We start from the raw sequence: 15298 nt of genomic DNA, 5'->3' as shown, positions 1-15298 counted from the left end.
CTGATTACATTTTGGCACTTATTTATTCTGCAGAGCATAATGAAAGACATATAACGTGTGTGGTTCAGGAGTCCTACATAAGGCTCATTTAAAGTACTGTAATGGAATTCCTATCAGAAACACATGTCACTGTTGTGGTGTTTTCCAATGACAAAACTGCAGCACTTAAAGACAATATTTAATTGACAGTAGTCTGATGGGTGATAATATTAACAATTGTCAAATAGAGAATGAAGAGACTGATGACCTGCACAGTGTGCATCGACAGTGTGTATTGACAAAGAAGACCGGAGCTTACCAAATAGCACTTCTTCCATCTCATCCTACAGAGGTCCATGTAGTCCAGATGTTTTGATGCTATACCCTAACAGAAAGAGCAGATTCCAGGGGTTCTAATGAAACGGTTTTTGCCAAACAACAGTACAAATTGAGGGGATGGTCTCTGTTTCAAAATATAACTTAGTGGACATCAGGGCCTGTAATTTCTGCTAAATTAAAAAGTTGATTTCATTGGCATGGTGCAGCCATAGATTGGCATGGTGCAGCGATAGCCTTGGCTACTAAGTGCAGATAAATACAACTCAAAACATGCTATTCTGTTATTTGTATTACCTTCCTAAATGAAATATTAATGGATTTATTTGTGATTGTGCATATTAACACTAGAAAGGCAGCAAGAATCATAATGACAAAAATTAATTGAAGTGTTAAATTATTCTCCATTTTTTATAGTCATAGTCTTTGACTTTTCCTAAATACATCTATATAACACACTGTCCTTGTTAGAATCTTAATATCACAAACAGAACTGGAGTTCTAACCAGTTTTAGGAGGGCATGTCATTTTTTAAATGGTTTCCCCCGGCCTGTTATGCTTCTTCTCTGATCGTTGAATGTGCCATGCCTAGTTGATAATCACCCCGATAATTGCTTCTAATCTGAAAATAAACTATACAGAAACAAATGTTACATGTATAACAACATATTAAATAAATGAAGCATAGAATTATGGGTGAGAAAAGGGGAGACTGGTGGAGTTGATAAGTGAGGGGGAAGCCAACGATGCATAATTATGTAATCACCAATTGTGAATGAAGAACAGGGCTGGCCATTCTATTGTATTCATCTATTCTAATTAGCTATAATCTCAAAACACTGTACCCTTTATCAGTCCTCCAAATCCAAGCAGTCTTAATGGGTCCACATGCTTCCCAGACTAAACAGTTTGTGCATATACAGTATTATTACAACATTTTGTGACATTTTTGTTTGTCTTGGACTTTGGTAAAGGTTTTTTTCTTGAGGTAAACCTCAATCGGTAGCCGAAGTCTACACCCCTTCGTTGGTGATTGGTCAGTAGGGATTATTCAGTCAAATCTTTGTTGTCATTCAACGAGAGATGACTTGTTTTCATGCACTTAAAAAATACTGCATTGAATGCAAGGGAAGCCAGCGAGCATTTGACCTTCCTTGATAGAAAAAGTATAAAAAATATGTTGCAATCAAATGAAAGTGACAAAGATTTTTATTGACTGTTGGGACAAGCTAAATGAGATCCAGCTATTGCGTGAAGACGCACACCATACTGTAAGCATGAGTGAGGCCACAAATAATGTGTCCAATAACTGACAATAATAGACAATTTTTTGACTGCTTTCATATGGACACATATTCATTATAATGCCATTATTGCACAATTCACAAGCACTCTTGGCACCGATACTGATGTTTAGGCTACTGATACTTTTGGATATTTTCATCATTGACTGAGTGTCTAGCAGTTTGGGTATTTTTTATTTGTTGTCATTATAAAAAAAACAAGCTTTTGCTGTGTTTCAACGCACATGCCTTTTGTTTCATAGTTCTAACAAAGGCACTTAATGCCACGTTTCTTCAAAGTCGAACCCAGAAGCAGACCAGGACAAGGAGAGTAGGAAAAAGGTGAGTATTTATTTACAAGTGAATGGGTAGATATATCCAGGTGGTGTAGCGGGTAGCGGTGATGAGTTGATGGGAGTAAATAGGTGGATCCAATGGGGAAGCGGAATCTTCTGACGACCAGGTGGGAATGGGGTAAATGATCCGGGTGAGTAACTGAAGACAGAACAAACAGAGGTAAGTTCAAGGCAAGCAATACGTAACAAACAACAAAACAACTTCTATCCAACTTGAGGCTGATACTCTGGCACAACATACTGTTCATGGCTAACGATCCGGCAGGGAATGGATGTCAGGTCCGGGCTTATGAAGAGGAGAGATGATGATCAGGACCAGGTGTGCAGATAGCTGATGGGATACAGGTGCGGATAATCAGAAACCCCAACTGGCTACATTGCCCGGCAACCAGACAGGGTGCGTTCCAGGACGCCGGAAAAACTCTCCAGGACAGAACATAGGCAAAAAACAGACTCAGGAAACGGGATTCGTGACACTTAATCACTTAAAATTCTGTGTTTTATATATAACATAAATGAATGAAAATGGTGTATTGTTTGCTCAAATATTTGCATTTCGTATTCTAATATTACCTAATACCTTCATCAACACATCCAAATGACATTGGCATTAAGGGGGGTCCAATGAGACCGTTCTAGATAAATTGATTAATTAGACTGGTGGCTAATAGTACCTCTCCAGGCCTGGATATTCTACTGTTAAATATGGCACGAAGGGCGGTCCAATGAGGCCAGGCTTTTCTAGGTAAATGGATTCATTAGACTGGTGGTTATTAGTACTACTCCAGGCCCAGCTATTCTACTGTTAAAAATGCACACATAGCGCTATGAGGATGAAATACTCCGAAAGTTTTTGTATTTTATGATATTTGTCTGAGAGTACTGCTAGAGTGCAAAATACACATATTTAGGAAAAGTCAGGGACATGTGGGTTAAACTTTTTTTAATTGAAATTAAGTTATGGAAATTACAAAATTGAAAACTGGCAGATTGACGTTCTGGACGGTTCTAGTGTTAAATCAGATGGGGAGCGGGGGTCAAAAGCATTTTTCCAGTCTTTCTACAGATTCAAGTCTGGACTTTCACCTTCTTGTTCTGAAGCCATTTCAGAAATTCTTTGGCTGTATGCTTGGGGTCATTGTCCTGTTGGAACGTAAATCTTTGCCCAGTCTAAGGTTGTTTGCACTCTCATCATTGATTCTCATCAAGGACCTTTTGCCTTAGTTTTTTCAGGCTTAGTCTTTCATGTGCTTTTTTTGTAAACTCCAGGTGTATGGTCATGTGCCTTTTTCTCAGGAGTGGCTTCCGTCTGTCAACTTTCCTATGAAGCCGGCAGGTTCTCCCATCTCAGCCAAAGACTTCTGTAGTTCTGTTGGAGTGGTCATTGGGTTCTTGGTCACCTCTGTGACCAAGGTCCTTCATGCCCTGTTGCTTAGTTTGGTCAGACGACCAGCTCTAGGCAGAGGCTGGGTAGTTCCATATTATTTCCATTTCCCAATGAAGGAGACCACTGTGTTCTTGAACACTTTCAACACTCTAGAAATTGTTTTTATAACCCCATATACATGCCTCATCACAATTCTCTGAGAACTACAGACAGTTCCTTAGACTTCATGGTATTCTGCTCTGACATGCACTGTCAACTGTGGGACTGGTGTGTTCTAAATCAAGTCAAAACAATTTAATTGGCCACAGGTGGGCTCCAATTGAAGTTGTAGTGACATCTCAAGGCTGATCAAATTTTAGAGATGAGATATTTCTGTATTTCATTTTCAATAAATTTGCCAACATTTCTAAAAACATGTTTTCGCTTTGTCATTATGGGCTATTGTGTGTGGATGGTTGAGAAAAAAAAAACAATTTCATTCATTTCGAATTCAGGCAGTAACACAACAAAACGTGGAATATGTCCACAGGGTGTGAATACTTTCTGAAGGCTCTGTACATATTTGGCCAAGACTATGTTAACACAGGGTTTTCCAAACTCGGATGTCAGGAAGCTTGGCCTCAGTGATGTACTGGGCCGTATGCATTACACTCTGTAGCGCCTTACGGTCAGATGCCGAGCAGTTGCCATATCAAGTGGTGATGCAACCGGTCAGGATGCTCTTGATGGTGCAGCTGTAGAACGTTTTGAGGATCTGGGGACCCATGCCAAGTCTTTTCAGTCTCCTGAGGGAGAAAAGGTGTTGTTGTGCCCTCTTCGCAACTGTCTTGGTGTGTTTGGACCATGATAGTTCATTGGTGATGTGGACACCAAGGAATTTGAAACTCTCCACTTTGACCTGCTCCACTTCAGCCTGTCGATTTTAATGGGGGCCTGTTCGGCCCTCTTTTTCCTATAGTCCATGATTAGCTCCTTTGTCTTGCTCACATTGAGGGAAATGTTGTTGTCCTGGCACCACACTGCCTGGTTTCTGACCTCCTCCCTATAGGCTGTCTCATCATTGTTGATCACTGTTGGTTGAGTCGTCAGTAAATGATGGTGTTGGAGTTGTGCCTGGCCACGCAGTCGTGGGTGAACAGGGAGTACAGGAGGGGACTAAACATGCACCCCTGAGGGGCACCAGTGCTGAGGATCAGCGTGGCAACTGTGTTGTTGCCTATCCTTACCACCTGGGGGTGGCCCTTGAGGAAGTCCAGGATGCAGTTGCAGAGGAAGGTGTTTAGTCCCAGGATCTTTAGCTTAGTGATGTGCTTTGTTGGCACTATGGTGTTGAATGCGGAGCTGGAGTCAATGAACAGCATTCTCACATAGGTGTTCCTTTCATCCAGGTGGGAAAGGGCTGTGTGGAGTGCGATTGAGATTGCGTCATCTGTGGATCTGTTTGGGCGGTACGCAAATTGGAGTGTGTCTAGGGTTTCTGGCATATGGTGTTGGTGTGAGCCATGACCAGCCTTTCAAAGCACTTCATGGCTACCGACGTGAGTGCTACGGGGTGGTAATCCTTCGCTTTCTTGGGCACAGGGACTATGGTGGTCTGTTTGAAACATGTAGGAATTACAGACTCGGTCAGGGAGAGGTTGAAAATGTCAGTGAAGTCACTTGCCAGTTGGTTAGCGCATACATTGAGTACACGTCCTGGAAATCCGCCTGGCCCTGCGGCTTTGTGAATGTTTAAAGGTCTTGCTCACATCGGCTACGGAGAGCGTGATCAGACAGTTGTACAGAACAGTGGGTGCTCTCATGCATGCTTCAATGTTGCTTGCCTCGAAGTGAGCATAAAGGGCATTTAGCTTGTCTAATATCTTACTCAGGCCGTTTACCTTTGGGTGATATTTCAGTATGATATCATGTGTGCTATGTAGCCTGTTTGCCTGCATTACTGCTATGTAGCAGTTTAGCCTGCTAGGCCCTGTGTATTACTGTATACATCACTGCTATTGCTACTGTATAGCCAATATTACTTCAAACCAAACAGACACACGCAGCAAACAGGAATAGAGAAGGGAACTAGTGATAGTTTACAGTGGTTTTCTGCAGGATGGAAGGAACAGGGGATATATATTACAACAGTGTGATGGCAGTGTTGGCAATACAGTAGTAATAGCAGTGATGCAATATATACAAAGCAGCAATGGCATAGCAATGGGCTAGCACACAATAGTAATTGCTATAGTAGCATCAGTGGTGACATGATAATATTATTGGCTGGTAGTAAATATACTGTAATACACAGGGCCTAGTAGGCTAAACTGCTACAGAGCAGTAATGCAGGGGAACAGGCTACATAGCACACATGATAGCATACTGTAGTAAAGGCTAGAATAGCATAGGCAGTTAAAACCAGGATGCAATTAGTGGTTAGCATATTGTACACTATGTACAGGGGGAGTTGGTAGACCAAGGGCTAGTAGGCCTAAGGCTATAGGTAATAGCACACAACAGTAAGGACAGTAAGGGCAAGTTAGCATCAGTGTTGGCGGCTATAAAGGCTAGGATGCCAACAAGCAGCCTTGTTGGATGTGGCTATGACCATATCAGGAAGTGATCGGGTAGTGATGTCACTGGTCGGCCATTTTTAGGCGAGGATATACAATGACATGACTGGCAGCCGTCTTGGCCCATAGAAAATAATAGGGAGAGATTTTCCCTTGTGGCTGAAGGAAGTATGCAACATGGGATTACAGAAGGCAATCCTGAAATATACACATCTTAAGGAAGCATATCCTAACATAGCAATAGCAGCATATTTAACCTTGATTTAACTAAGGAAAGCCAGTTGAGAACAAATTCTTATTTACAATGACTGCCTACCCCGGCGACGCTGGGCCAATTGTGTGGCGCCCTATGTGACTACCAATCAGAGCCGGATGTGAAACAGCCTGGATTCGAACCAGGGACTGAAGTGACACCTCTTGCACTGAGATGCAGTGCCTTAGACCGCTGCTCCACTATATAACATGTATACAGATCAAATACACACAAACCCCTAACAAAGTCCACTTACCTGTTCAGTGATGCACTAACACACAGTCTAGCCTTTATAGTCCAAGGAAGGCTTGTCTGTTCAGGAAAGTGATGAGATGTATGTAATGAAGGACAGGAGTTTACAGAGACCTTCTCAACCTGCCTTCCTTTAAACAACTAAAGCACAAGCAGGAATGGGGGTCTGTTACCTCTAGCGGGTAGAGCCTGTGATTGGCTGGCCCTGGTCAGCTGACTGAGTATATTGGCAAACTGGTCCCTAACACATAGGTGTGAAGTGCCCTATTCCACTGAATGATAGGGTCAGACTGAGGTGGGAGATGGTAGCCAACCTCAGCAGTAAAAGGCTTCAAAGTTTGTGTCTCTTCCAGGGCCAGGGAGAGGGTTTTTAACACACACACGCACACACAGACACACACACATACACGCACACACACACACACACACACACACACCAATGAGAAAAGTGGACAGCTGACAGGACACATTGAAATCTCACGGCATGATACATTCGGATTGCGATGACACAGCGTTGTGCATTTTTACCTTCTCTCTGACAAGTCCATTATCGACATAACCTGAAAGGCCGCTCAGCAAGGAAGAAGCCACTGCTACAAAACCGCCATAAAAAAGCCAGACTACAGTTTGCAACTGCACATGGGGACAAAGATTGTACTTTTTGGAGAAATGTCCTCTGGTCTGATGAAACAAAAATAGAACTGTTTGGCCATAATGACCATAGTTATGTTTGGAGGGAAAAGGGGGTGGCTTGTAGGCCGAAGAACACCATCCCAACCATGAAGCACGGGGGTGGCAGCATCATGTTGTGGGAGTGCTTTGCTGCAGGAGGGACTGGTGCACTTCACAAAATAGATGGCATCATGAGGCAGAAAATTATGTGGATATATTGGTCGCAAATGGGTCTTCCAAATGGACTATGACCCAAAGCATACTTCCAAAGTTGTGGCAAAATGGCTTAAGGACAACAAAGTCAAGGTATTGGAGTGGCCATCACAAAGCCCTTACCTCAATCCCATAGAAAATTTGTGGGCAGAACTGAAAAGGTGTGTGCGAGCAAGGAGGCCTACAAACCTGACTCAGTTACACCAGCTCTGTCAGGAGGAATAGACCAAAAGTCACCCTACTTATTGTGGGAAGCTACCCAAAGTGTTTGACCCAAGTTAAACAATTTAAAGGCAATGCTACCAAATACTAATTGTAAACTTCTGACCCACTGGGAATGTGATGAAATAAATAAAAGGTGAAATAAATAATTATCTCTTCTATTATTCTGACATTTCACATTCTTAAAATAAAGTGGTGATCCTAACTGACCTAAGACAGGGACTTTTTACTACGATTAAATGTCAGGAAATGTGAAAACTGAGTTTAAATGTATTTGGCTAAGGTGTATGTAAACTTCTGACTTCAACTGTACATGTTGGCTCTAAAGACATGTTGGTGTAACTGCCCACTGGTCAAAAACTGGTTGAATCAATGTTGTTTCCACGTAATTTCAACCAAAACAGTCCTTGTGGTGACATTGAATCAAAGTGGAAAACTGATTGGATTTGCGCAAAGTAATCAACGTAAGGACGTTTCATTTTTTTCCCCACCTAACTTTTAACCTAGATCCAATTACATGGTGACATTTGTTGTTGATTTCAAGTTGAATTCAAGTTAGTTGACAATTCAATCATATCAAAACTAGACGTTGAACTGACATCTGTGCCCAGTGGGTGATGACTAATGATTTCTCCAATTGGTCTTGACCTACATTGACATGTTGAAATTAATCTGTGTCCCGTCCACAGCAGACAAAAGATACCAGAGGATGTTGAATGTCTGCTATCTCTCTCTTTCTCTCATCCCTCTCTCTCCGTCTCTCTCTTTCTGTCGCTCTCGTTTGCTCTCAGACCTCTCCTACGCAGATGTGTAACCTCTCCTCTTTTGCAATTGTCCGTCTGCTGAGACAACTCTGTGCTCATTCTATTTTCTACCCATGTTTTTCAGGCTGACTACTCATTCACGATTGCCAAAGGAGACCATTTTCACTCCTCCTAAAACCACAATGGGGGAGAAAGTTTCAACAGACAGCCTCTGTAAATAGTGCCTAGTCAGACTTGCTGGTACCAGCTAGAAGCAGTGAGGGTTTTCAGCAAACTGTATTCTATTTATGCCAATTTATTTTTTTATCCGTGCATAGATGTACCATTACTACAATAAACTACATTCTTTGGGGTTTTAACTATGGTTAGAGATGTTACCCAGCCAATAGGAATAAACTGCATTTTATTGGCAAAAATATCAACAACTCATTATTTTCAACTCATACATCCAACATTTAGCATAATGTAAAAAGTACATAAACTACACTGTAACAGGTCAGTTGCTTTTTCAATGCGTGTCAGCTGAAAAGTAACCCTAAGGGTTTCCATGCAACATAGAATGAACATACGTATTCAACCATGTGACTATCAACTTTAACGCATGGTTTGATTAGTCAACTGCTGACTTAGCATAACTTGCAGATGTATTTGCTGGTTTGGGCTTTAATTAGCAATTCTCCCGGGGGGAAAAGACACTGTTGGTCTTATTGGGACTTCCTGAGCACTAACACCCAATTAATCATGTGTTTCCACACTCCCAGTCCATATCATTACACAATCTGACCATGAGACATAGAGTTAGAGTGTTAGAGAGAGTTAGAGAGAGAGAGTTAAAGAGAGAGAGTTAGAGAGAGAGAGAGAGAGAGAGAGAGAGAGAGAGAGAGAGAGAGAGAGAGAGAGAGAGAGAGAGAGAGAGAGAGATTCTGGCTTCCATCTCTCCTTACAGGTCAACTCTCTGACATAGTGCATGGGGAGGAAGTTTTACAATGGCACATACTCTGGTAATGGCCTACAGATGTGTTCGAAGACTTTAGCTCTCCAAAAAGGATATCCTGATGGACCGCTTGGTGTACCTGCCAAACCCTCACAGAGACAGCACAAAACAAAATAGCAGAGAGACAGAAGGCCCCATATGAGAACATTATCCATGTATAAGCCCAGTCTTCCTGACGCTAGAACACAAGGCTACATAGCAGTACACCAACACTACATACCAGTAATTACAGAGGATATGGTTTTGATTTAGAACAGATTAAATATCCATAGGGTAAATCATGATTGCATGAGCAATTATTTTTGTGAGGGATAATATTTAGTATATGATAAAGAACAGGGGCAGTTTTAGACAGCCATAGTGTCATACTGCCACATGTTTTAACAGACAACACCATAGATACTGTGAATGAGAAACTCTCTTTTCGCTCATTTGATATTTTAATACTCATGGTTTAGCTTTTGTGAGCTACCATTTTCTTGCTTTATGACCATGGTTCAAAGGGTTCTCGGATCTCCATGACAAGCAGCAAAAAAAGTAAATTAAATGTTAACACAGAGTCCTCCTGGACAGAGAAAATAGGTATGAGTGCATCAGTTAATATTTAACAGTTAATATGTTGGCACATGGCCAACTGTCAGTAGTCTTGGACTTGAAGACAACAACACAGAGCAAAATAATGGGAACATAGGACATAAAGCTTCCTCTATTGCGTCCTCACTCCAGATGTTTCAAAATGTTTCCCGTTGTTTAAGGGTCCTACTGTGAAATACCTAATGACCTGGGGATATTCTGTGAGGTGAAACATTAAGAACGTTGTGGACATGTAATGAATAGAGTTGATACAATTCCCTGTTCCACATGAACTGTTTGTTCTTTCTGCACCCTTCTGAACAGGACCCAGGTTTCTATGAGAGGACAAAATGATAGTCCAAATGATAGTCTTTGTGCACAATATGACAGCTGTGCATTTGAACAAACAGATGTTTGTTGTTTACCAGACGGCAAACATTGTTTTGTTGAATGTGAGTAATCATTCTTGGAGCATGTGATACTGCAACCTTAGCCTGGCCTCACCATTATTTTACATTTGGTGTTAGATGTGGGATCCATGTGGGATCCAACATCACAGCATAAGAAGAATGTTGTCGTTGTTGCAAGCATCCCATTAATGTGACATTCATTTATTGCTTGGCTGTAAATTGAATATGCAAATGGGGATTGTGCGTGGTGGTTGGCTGATTTCCACTAATGGAGAGAGAGGTGCCTAAAAGAGAGCATGTGATTTTGTGTCAGAGACACCCTTTGTTGCATATTTTCCTCCCAAACAGGAAATGGCGACACCTGGATATATTGTCTATCTAATTCAAGGGGAAAGTGCCTATTCTGTTGGGCACAACCAAACTAACAGTGGCTAATACATGTCTCAGCCACTCCATTAGCCATTTTTACTACTGATATAGATTTCACCCTACTCTTGAGCTCTTCCTTTATTTTTTTTATTTTTTTTACCCCCATTTTCTCCCAATTTCAATTATGATCTTGTCTCATCGCTGCAACTCCCCAACAGGCTCGGGAGAGGCGAAGGTCAAGTCATGCGTCCTCCGAAACGTGACCGGCCTGCAGGCGCCTGGCTTGTCACATGGAGTCGCTATAGTGCGATGAGCCAAGTAAAGCCCCCCCGGTCGATGATGAGCCAATTGTGACATATGACTCCCGGTCACGGCCAGTTGTGACACAGGCTGGGATCAAACCTGGGTCTGTAGTGACTCCTCAAGCACTGCGATGCAGTGCCTTAGACCGCTGCGCCACTCTGGAGGCCCCTCTTGAGCTCTTTCAATGCAAAACTAATCAACTAGATCAATGTCCTTTGGCTGTGCCTAGTGCTGATTTCAGACAGAAAGCACTTGATGTTTGTCATGCACGGCTAACCTTGAGGTTGTCTGAACACCATAAAGTCAATGGGAACACTGATACTGCACGGGTGCATATGTCTTCCTGTATACATTGCCAGATGTTTGCGAGTGTACACAGTGTTTTCAAAATTAAATGAGGTCACAAAAACTTTGGTGTCCTTTGACTGAGATAATATCACTCATATAATATTTATTGCACTGCACTTTTAAGTCATTGTCTTTCAGGTTTCTTGTCTATTTATTGTCTCTGTGACTGTTTGTTGTATGTGTCTGAAACAATTACTGAAGCTAGTAAGTACCCAAAGGGGATAAAGTTGTTTCATTTGAACTGAGAATAACTACTGTTGATTTTTCCCGAGACTGAGGCCGTCCTAATATGGACACCATAGTCTTCTGTTGATTAAAACCGAGTTTAAATACTGTCACGTTCAAAACAAATGTAAATAATGTGTACAATAGGTGTTTGTTTGTACTCATTTACAAGTAGCTCTCAACAAGTGGAAATGCAAAAACAGTGTCCCCTCTTTTAATCTAAAATGGTCCAGTTATAGTCAAATATTTATGTAATGGATCAGCAGTCCCAGTATTAAAATTTCTTGACTTCACAACCGATGTAGACATTCTGGGTTGAACACTCTTAGCTAACTGTGAGAAGGCATTTGTTAAGGGTCTAGGAATCTCTGCATCCCTGTGTCCTCCACTTACCTGAGGAAATATTAAAGTGATACGGTCCAGACTGCGACAACCTGTCGTGTTCCACAATACCGACCAGGAGTGTAGGATGTAGACTCTTAAATCAGCATAAGAGGATGTCAAGGTAAATGCAACCATAGAGGGACACAACATAAGGGATGAATTAGCTGTTTCTGCAACCCTGACTGCCCCCCCCTTCCAACTCCTTCTAATCATACCTTACCACCCCCACCGAGCAGTACCCCCAATACACATGGACACACACACACACACACACACACACACACACACACACACACACACACACACACACACACACACACACACACACACACACACACACACACACACACACACACACACACACAGAGAGAGAGAGAGACACAAATACACACATACATACATTAAATATCCACATACAGTACATTCTCAACACTCACCTTAACTTTTTTTCCCCAACTCAGCAAACCAGACCCAGGATCCTGGGCGAGCGTAAGCGTTTTAAAGTCCTCCGTCCCCCCTCCTCATTGCTCCCGGTCCATAACAACATTTTGACTGTCTACTGATGGTGGGTGAGTCAGCACATTCTGCACATGGAACACTAGATGTTTTCGACTGCTGCTTGTATACGTGAAGGCGTGCATAGGTGCACACGTTGATCAAAATGGAAATCACGTAAATAGAGGCCATGCACTGAGTGCACAAAACTTATTAGGAACATCTGCTCTTTCCATGACATAGACTGACCCGGTGAATCCAGGTGAAAGGCACAGTATGATCCCTTATTGGTTTGAATTGAAAAGAGCAGTCCATAAGCCCAGACAAAGGATATCAAAGATCTGGAAGGATTCTGTATGGAGGAATGTTCTAAGATCCCTCCCAATATGTTCTCCAACTCATAAAACATTTTAGAAAAAGGCTCAGTGCCGTGATCCTCACAGGGGCGTCAATAATCCTGACCCCAAACTTTTGGAGATTTTATTTTAAACAAAATCTCTTTCTCTGAAACAATTGTATTAGTAAAATGATTATAAATTCCCAATTATTTGGAGCATACAATATAGCTGAGAATTGTTGTTATTTATTTTATACAGTAATTTCTGCTCATATTTTTCAAGGGTGACAATAATTTTGGGCCGCACTGTATATGGTTACACTTTTAATAAATTGTTTATATATAAACATGTATTTGTGTTAATAAATTCATTCATAAGAATATTTAGCTCAAATAATGATACAATGCATAATACAGTACCAGCCAAAAGTTTGGACACACCTACTCATTCAAGGGTTTTTCTTGATTTTTACGATTTAATACATTGTAGAATAATAGTGAAGACATCAAAACAATGAAATAACACATATGGAATCATGTAGTAACCAATAAAGTGTTAAACAAATCAAAATGTATTTTATACTTGAGATTCGTCAAATTAGCCACCCTTTGCCTTGATGACAGTTTGTGGAATTTCTTTCCTTCTTAATGTGTTTGAGCCAATCAGTTGTGTTGTGACAAGGTAGAGGTGGAATACAGAAGATAGCCCTATTTGGTAAAAGACCAAGTCCATATTATGGCAAGAACAGCTCAAATAAGCAAAGAGAAATGACAGTCAATTACATTAAGACATGAAGGTCAGTCAATCTGGATACTTTCAAGAACTTTTAACGTTTCTTCAAGTGCAGTCGCAAAAATCATCAAGCGCTATGATGCAACTGGCTCTCATGAGGAATAACACATGAAAGGAAGACCCAGAGTTACATCTGCTGCAGAGGATAAGTTCATTAGAGTTAACTGCACCTCAGAAATTGCGGCCCAAATAAATGCTTCACAGACTTCACCTAAACATGAACTGTTCAGAGACTGTGTGAATCAGGCCTTCATGGTCAATTTGCTGCAAAGAAACCACTACTAAAGGATACCAATAAGAAGAGACTTGCTTGGGCCAAGAAACACGAGAAATGGACATTAGCCGGTGGAAATCTGTCCTTTGGTCTGATGAGTCAAAATTAGAGATTTTTATTCCAACCACCGTGTCTTTGTGAAACACAGAGTAGATGAACGGATGATCTCTGCATGTGTAGTTCCCACCATGAAGCATGGAGGAGGAGGTGTGATTGTGTGGGGGGTGCTTTGCTGGTGACACTGTCTGTGATTTATTTAGAATTCAAGGCACACGTAACCAGCAAGGCTACCCCAGGCCAGTAACCAAAAGTTTGCCAGATCGAATCCTTAGCTGACAAGGTACAATCTGTTGTTCTGCCCCTGAACAAGGCAGTTATCCCACTGTTCCTAGGCCTTCATTGTAAATAAGAATGTGTTCTTAACCTCTCTAGGGTAGGGGCCAGCATTCAGAATTTTGGATGAAAAGCATGCCCAAATTAAACGGTCTGCTACTCGGGCCCATAGATATGATATGCATATAACTGGTAGATTTGGATAGAAAACACTCTAAAGTTTCCAAAACTGTTAAAATAGTGTCTGTGAGTATAACATAACTGATTTAGCAGGCGAAAACCTGAGAAAATTTGTTTTTTTTTTGTTTTGTAGTTTTTTATTCAATGCCATTACAGTATCCATTGACTTAGGACTCCATTTGCAGTTCATATGCCTTCCACTAGATGTCAACAGTCTTTAGAATTCGTTTCAGGCTTGTATTCTTATAAATGAGCGAGTAAGACCAGTCTGAACGAGTGGACGCTAACGTGACGCAGAGTTTTTCAGACTCATGTGCTTTCTTGTTTACCTTTTATATTGACTACGTTATTGTCCGGTTGAAATATTATAGATCATTTAGGTTAGAAAACAACCTGAGGATTGAATATAAACATGAACTTTACAGATACAATTTGGATTTTTTGTCTGATTGTTTTGACTGAATTTGAGCCTGTGGATTACTGAAGAAAACGTGCTAACAAACCGGAGATTTTTGGATATAAAGAGACTTCATCGAACAAAAGGAACATTTATTGAGTAAATTAATGTATTCTGATTGCCACCATATGAAGATCATCAAAGGTAAGGGATTAATTTATTCTCTTCTCTCGCTGGTTACTGTTTGTAGTAATTTGTCAACTGGGCTATGTTCTGGGCTAGGTATGTTCTGGGCTAGGTATGCTTTCGCCGAAAATAATTTTATAAATATGACACTGTGGTTGGTTTAACAAGAAGTTCATCTTTAAACCTATGTAAAATATGAATATTTTTTATTGGAACACAGGAGTGACGGTTGCTGATAATGGGCCTCTGTACGCCTATGTAGATATTCCTTAAAAAATCAGCCATTTCCAGCTACAGTCGTCATTTACAACATTACCAATGTCTACACTTTTTTTCTGATCAATTTGATGTTATTTTAATGGACAAAAAATTAGCTTTTCTTTCAAAAACAAGGACATTTTTAAGTGACCCCAAACTTTTGAACG

At 41.1% G+C, this 15298-nt stretch overlaps 1 long non-coding RNA gene across 1 annotated transcript; it reads right to left on the bottom strand.

Moving 5' to 3' along the window:
* Positions 1–1930: 1930 nt before the first annotated feature.
* Positions 1931–8530, bottom strand: LOC149975889 (uncharacterized). The gene is made up of 2 exons (XR_016487651.1): positions 6406–8530; positions 1931–2377 (listed from the first exon to the last, which is right to left on the bottom strand). It is a non-coding gene; the product is annotated as an uncharacterized LOC149975889 (long non-coding RNA).
* Between the last annotated feature and the right edge of the window lie 6768 nt (positions 8531–15298).

The sequence above is a fragment of the Oncorhynchus mykiss genome, chromosome 17 (genome assembly GCF_057628025.1).
Source record: "Oncorhynchus mykiss isolate SJ-2025 chromosome 17, ASM5762802v1, whole genome shotgun sequence".
In the NCBI taxonomy this organism is placed as follows: Eukaryota; Metazoa; Chordata; class Actinopteri; order Salmoniformes; family Salmonidae; genus Oncorhynchus; species Oncorhynchus mykiss.
Note: the sequence above shows the minus strand (reverse complement) of the source record. Positions and strands in the feature narration are given on the sequence as shown.